Genomic DNA, 5,869 nt, shown 5'->3' with positions numbered 1-5,869 from the left:
TCTTCACAACTTGTTGGTGGGCGGCCACTTGGTTACACTGCACAAATGATGAGACAAGGGGGGGGGGGGGGATGAGAACAGGCGCTATCAAATCATATCTCTTTTTCCGGAAGCGAGAAATAGAGGCTTTAAGGAACAGCAATAGGAAAGCAGATACAGAAACGGTGTAAAGGTGCACAGTAATGCGTCAAGGTGTGAACGGCTCGGGGTGTACCTGGCGAAATCAGAAGCGATTACGAAATAAGGGGTATAAATTCTGCGAAAAATCGTAAAACAAGAAACAAAAAGCCAGGAGAAAAGAGTGCAAGTAAGAAAAGTAGTTCCTGCTCGACGAATCGAAGGGAGGATAGAAAAGGGATATTAAAGAAGGCAACTGCTTCAGATTGCGATAGTCGCGCCACTTGTGGCTGCCCTCATTTCCTGCTCTGAACGTCCTAGTAAATACGAGGCTATTCGGCTTCATTTCCTTGACTGCGCACCTTTAGAGCATCGCAGAATTGCTAAGATGGCAGGCGATTTGCCACAAGGTTGGGAAAGGCAAGTGAGCCGGTCTACAGGCAGGCAGTACTACCGGAACCTGGTGACCGACGAATCCCAGTGGGATGTTCCAATGGAGGCCGCCCAGCCTGTGCCCTCAGAACCCCCGTGCCTGGAAGTAGTGCGGTGTTCGCACATACTCGTCAAACACCGCGACTCACGCCGACCTTCTTCCTGGCGCGAGGCGGTCATCAGCCGGACCGAAGAGGAGGCTCTGGCCCTCATCAAAATGTACCGCAAATACCTCGTGGCCGGCAGGGCAACTTTCGAAGAGCTGGCGAGCAAGTTGAGCGACTGCAGCTCGGCGCAGACGAAGGGTGACCTTGGTGTGTTCGGTCGAGGCGCAACGCAGAAGCCCTTCGAAGACGCCGCCTTCGCGCTTCGGATAGGCGAGCTGTCCGAGCCAGTTTTCACCGACTCGGGCATCCACCTCATCCTGAGGACTTCCTGAGGAATCCTGGTGTTTGGCCGCTACGCCTTTTTTACTAGCTAACTTTGGAGTCGGCTCTGTCTTGCATGATCAAATTTTGTTCAAAGTGTGTCAGTGTTTTACGCGAAATGGAGTAAACAGCTTTTAGATTCAAAGTGTTTATTTTCTTTTCTTGTTTTTCGTTTCAGTTGCATTCTTTATTTTTCGCCTAGAGACAACGACGAAACAAAGCAATTTGCGCGAGAACTGTATGAGGGTAATAACAACAAACTGTTTGGATGAAATATCGCGATTTAGAACCCGCTTGCTGCGATTGTGGAGTATTGGTGCTTTTCCTTAACTTACCCTTAAGTACGCACGACTGCGAATCACTCCGTTTCAACCAGAATAGAAATGGCGGCCATATCATTGCGCGAGTCATCTAATGGAGAACCTGTGCAGCCTCGTCGGCGCTGCATTTGTTCCCTGCGCAACCGAAAACTATCGCCGACAGACACTTTGATCTTAAAAGAAAGTATGATAGCATTTCTAACTTTCGAGAGACACGCATCTTTCTGATGGTATTCCTCGTTTTGGGGCGCTTTACAGAGCCTTATCACGCAGAAGCAGGCTGAGACTGGCTCTGGCAAAGCGTGGACGATCATGCCTCGCACTTTCATCGGACAGCTGCGTCGTGAGTGCTCTGCGCGTGGACATGAAGCTTCGATCACAGCTCAACAGGCTGTGTCATGCCGCTACAGCCACATGGCGAAGTTCAGCCAAGGTTCGTGACCAAACACAGCAGTGTTTTTGCACCGTCGACCGTAAATTGCATGCGGTCTTAATGCTCCGGCCTTCACTGCCGTAATAAGCTAGACGAAATCAAACAGCTCCTTTCGGTTTCTTCGTCAGCCTGCATGCCTAACGTCATTTCCTTTCCTAGCTGCTTATCCGCCCTGCCTCATGAGGTAAACGAAATGCTCAAGTAGTATCTGCTAAACTATTAATTTATTTTTGATTTTGCTAAAGTACTTATTCATTGAACATATTTTATAGCCTTAGATTTTAAAGGCTTGTGTGAAAATCACATTGTCCGCACGAAATTACATCATCACGCGAATATTGTGACGTCAGTATCGGTCACACTACCTATTGGCCACCTACCTGGCCCATTTTCCGGGCATGCAGAAAATTGAATCGCTCACACATGCTCGCGACCGTATCCCACACGAAAAACACACATGACCCTCGCACAACGTGAAAATTTTTGCCGGAACAATATTCACATTACTTAAACAGTCTTTCAATTCGGAATACTTGCAGGACTTCACGCCTTAGCTAGGGCCAACTAGCCCGCCAGCAGTCTCACCTCTATCGCCATAATTAAACTATTTGGGGCCTTTCACAGGTACGTCAAGCAGGCTTCCATCGCCACATGCGTAGACGTCATTGCAAATAAGGGAGCAACAGATCACTGGCATACACCCAAGCAAAGCCCTATTGCTACAAAGGAGAGCTGCAGCTTTCACGGAAGTTTTGTAATTGAAGAAAAATTAGTCCTGGTCCGGGATTCGAGCCTGGGACCAATGCTAGTGCGGAGAAGTTGATCGATCTGTAAATACGGCTACGAGATCCCAGTTTTGGCGAGAATGAATTGATCAAAACTTGAAATGGAAAAAGCGTTGGAGCTACATCAATGCCGTTTCTACCAGGAGGTCTATAGCATCCTGTCCTTGTGCAAAAGACGGAACATCTTGCTTTCAACGTTCAAGTTTTTTTCGGCGCCTTGCGAGCCTCTTGTGGATACACCGGAAGGGCATGGATATCTGCGAAGTATGAAAGTCAGCGCTTGTATCTGTGTCTTTCATATAATCCCTGACTACGCATTTCTTCACTTTGTATCGCAAGTATTTCAAGCCTTAGAAAAGATGACTACTATACTTCTCGCAAGTACCGTCCGGGCGTGTAGCTCCTGTCAGTCGAGAATATGAGACCGAAAGTGCAACATCTTTCCGGCGTGTGCCTAGAGGAGCTCTGAAATTGGTTCTAATAAAATTGTAGCACGCCTAGGATATTAAAGCACAGCGCTTCACGAATATTGTCCAACAAGATTTTTTTTAATGCGCTTTGTAGGAACGGAGTTACCTGTCGTCAAAATTTAAATTTCAGCGCCTTCGCGCCTTTCCGCGTGTCCTTTTTCACGCCGGAACGTCGGCGCTCTTCCGCCGGCCCCTCTTCCGGGGGCGGAGCTTTCTGACCCGCCGAGCTACGCGGCTTATTGGCCGCGGCCATGCTAGCTGCCTGACGTCTGAGAAAATCTAACCAATGGCGATCTTTCAACTTATATACGCAGGTGCGAGCGACCGAAGAGGGCGCGATCATGAAAAAGCCGCTGGGAAGAGCTCGCCAACTTTCGCGCGTAATTGTGGGTTCTCTGTAGCGTATAGAAGCGGATTATTTGGCCGAGCGTGATATTCACGCTGCCGGGCCACCGAATTGCCGCGAAGTGCGAATTGCGGTCCTAAGTTCTGCGGCATGGTCGCGTGAATTTCACACGAGGTGCGCTTTCGTGCTCGATGAACACTCCATGTGGACCGCGCTTTATGCATGTTTCGCAGGTCTGCCCATGGCATAAATGAGCGAAGAAACCCACTATTCACTTAAGTGCTTATTGATGCAGTATAAAGATAACAAAAATGGCTCTTATATCATCCCACTGAGAAAGAGACAGCGTGAAATAAGTCGCGGAAAATGAATAGTAAACATAACGCAACCTTTGAAATGACATGGACATCCGTTTCGATGTCGAGTCGGTCATCTTTTCACTGCGGGTGACGACGCTTGACAAAGACGAACCTGGCGAGGGATTGAAGGAGATACAAAATGGAAGCAACACGAACGGAAGTAAGAAGATGCAGGGGAGGGGAAGTGTGGAGGGTGTCTTATCGCCTTCTTCCTCCTTAAGAACCGTATATCTGCACTTAATGTAAGGCTTTTCACCCAGCCACAATGCATGCTCCGAGGACTCACGGACGTCAGCAAAAGTTGGACGCACGAGTTTTTCCTGAAAGGAACGCACATTAACTAGCTTTTCGTATGGCTTTATGGTTTGATTCTTTTTGTTTTTGATTCCTTATATCAACTCAGTATTCATCTGCGATATTTATTTGCGCCGATAAAGGCTTGCAAGAAGCGGGGAAAGAAAGGAGCGATACGAGAGAGAGCACGGAAATAAAGAAGAACGCCTCTAGGCGCACGTGTCACTGAATCTGCCCGGATAATGAAAAATGGCACTGTTTCTCAGACGGCTTATTGTAAGTCCACAGAACTTTCACCAGTGAATTTCTGACGCGCCCGCCACAGACATCACCGTGAGTGCTGTAACTTTTTAGCTAAATTTGTGTGGTCGTCCTGCATAGCCATAAAACTTCCGATTAGACGTACGTTACGTATCGTTCAGCCGCGCACAGGGTAACAAGCCAAACGCAGAAGACAGCAGTGTATGCGTTTGTCACAAAGAGATAAAATATGTGGCGTTCATTAATATTTGCGGGGATTGCTCTTTTCGCTGAATCTCTGTCTTGGAAGTTGAAGGAGAAAACCAATGTATCGTTCAAATGCAGCAAAAGAAGACCGCGATAATATGTGTAAACATTTTATGAGCAGCATGTGATGAATTAAAGAACGTACAATTTTGACCTAAGCATGAAATGCGCTGCCAATTCCCTCATGTGATTAGTTACGATGAAAACTCAGCAGGCAGTTAAAGCCTTTTTCTTGTTTTTTTGTATTGGCACCTGTCGATTTCCGTAGCAGGCTTTAGGCAGCCGTAGCTTAAACAACTAATCAAAGCAATAAACAAAATCAAACTACCAAACATTTTCCGCAGAACACTCGGATGCTCACAGCGTGTTAGAGGGACCGAGTAAAACTTAATAGCATTCCCTACATTTTGAAATTGGCCTAGTCGCTCTAAGTTTCCGCAGCCATACATGTTCCGGTAGGGCTTCCTCTGGTATTCCTGGTTTGTTGGAAAATAATTGCTTGTACATGAATTCGCCGCCACTCAATGTAAATCACCTCATGTGTAAAATGAGAGCGCATGAATTTGTACTGGAGCTATCACTCTGGCAGTTCGTGGAAAGCGTCCATACAAAGCGGGAGCTCGTGAATATTCCAGAAAAAACCAGACTTGAGATTGCATTTTTTGTCGTAAAACTATGATAAACCGCATCGTTAAGCTCTAAGGCGAGGAATCTCGTATGGCGACCATCTGGCAAAAATAATCACTCATAAGCAAATCCATTAAAAGAGCATACAGATCTTTGTCGCACGTAAAGCTAGAGAGTAACAACGACAATGTGGCCTTATCACATCATCCTGCATTATGAAAGGCAGGAGGATGCCGACCTGCTTCTAAGTAACAGCTTTAATACGCTTGATAGCCGTTGGCATTTTAACCTGATATCGTTAAAGACACCAATACCCAGAAAATCCGGTGTATGCGTTGTCTGAGTCGGCGTTGTGGGCGAAGAATGACGGGCATGGCTCTGGCAGGTGGTGCTCAGAGGGCAACCTAGGAAGCAGGTGGACCACCTAGGTCACGTGACCTAGCAGCCTCATCACAACCTGCCCACCGGATAGTGAGCAAACTGCCCACCGTGGCACGTGCCAGTACCTAGGACCACCAGCCGTCGCAGGCCCCCGACGCCGCGCTTAACCGCTGCAGCAGCGCTCCTAGAGGGGTACACGAGGACTCCCAGAGAGCTAGGATTATAAAGCAGAGAATGACCTTAAGCCGTATATAGATATTGTTACGCTATCGCGTCATGCCCTTAAGGCGAAGCCTAAGTGTCTCCTTCAATTTTTTTTATGTGACGTTTTAGGCTGGCTTTGCAGCACCTGCTTTGCCAAAGACATGTG

The 5,869-nt window shown here is 47.5% G+C and overlaps 1 pseudogene; it reads left to right on the top strand.

Annotated features, from left to right (window-relative positions):
* The first annotated feature begins 505 nt into the window (after positions 1–505).
* On the top strand, positions 506–988 carry LOC144118385 (peptidyl-prolyl cis-trans isomerase NIMA-interacting 1 pseudogene; annotated as a pseudogene).
* Positions 989–5,869: the final 4,881 nt, after the last annotated feature.

The sequence above is a fragment of the Amblyomma americanum genome, chromosome 2, assembly GCF_052857255.1.
Source record: "Amblyomma americanum isolate KBUSLIRL-KWMA chromosome 2, ASM5285725v1, whole genome shotgun sequence".
Lineage (NCBI taxonomy): Eukaryota > Metazoa > Arthropoda > Arachnida > Ixodida > Ixodidae > Amblyomma > Amblyomma americanum.
The sequence above is the reverse complement of the archived record's forward strand: the minus strand, read 5'-3'. Positions and strand labels throughout refer to the sequence as shown.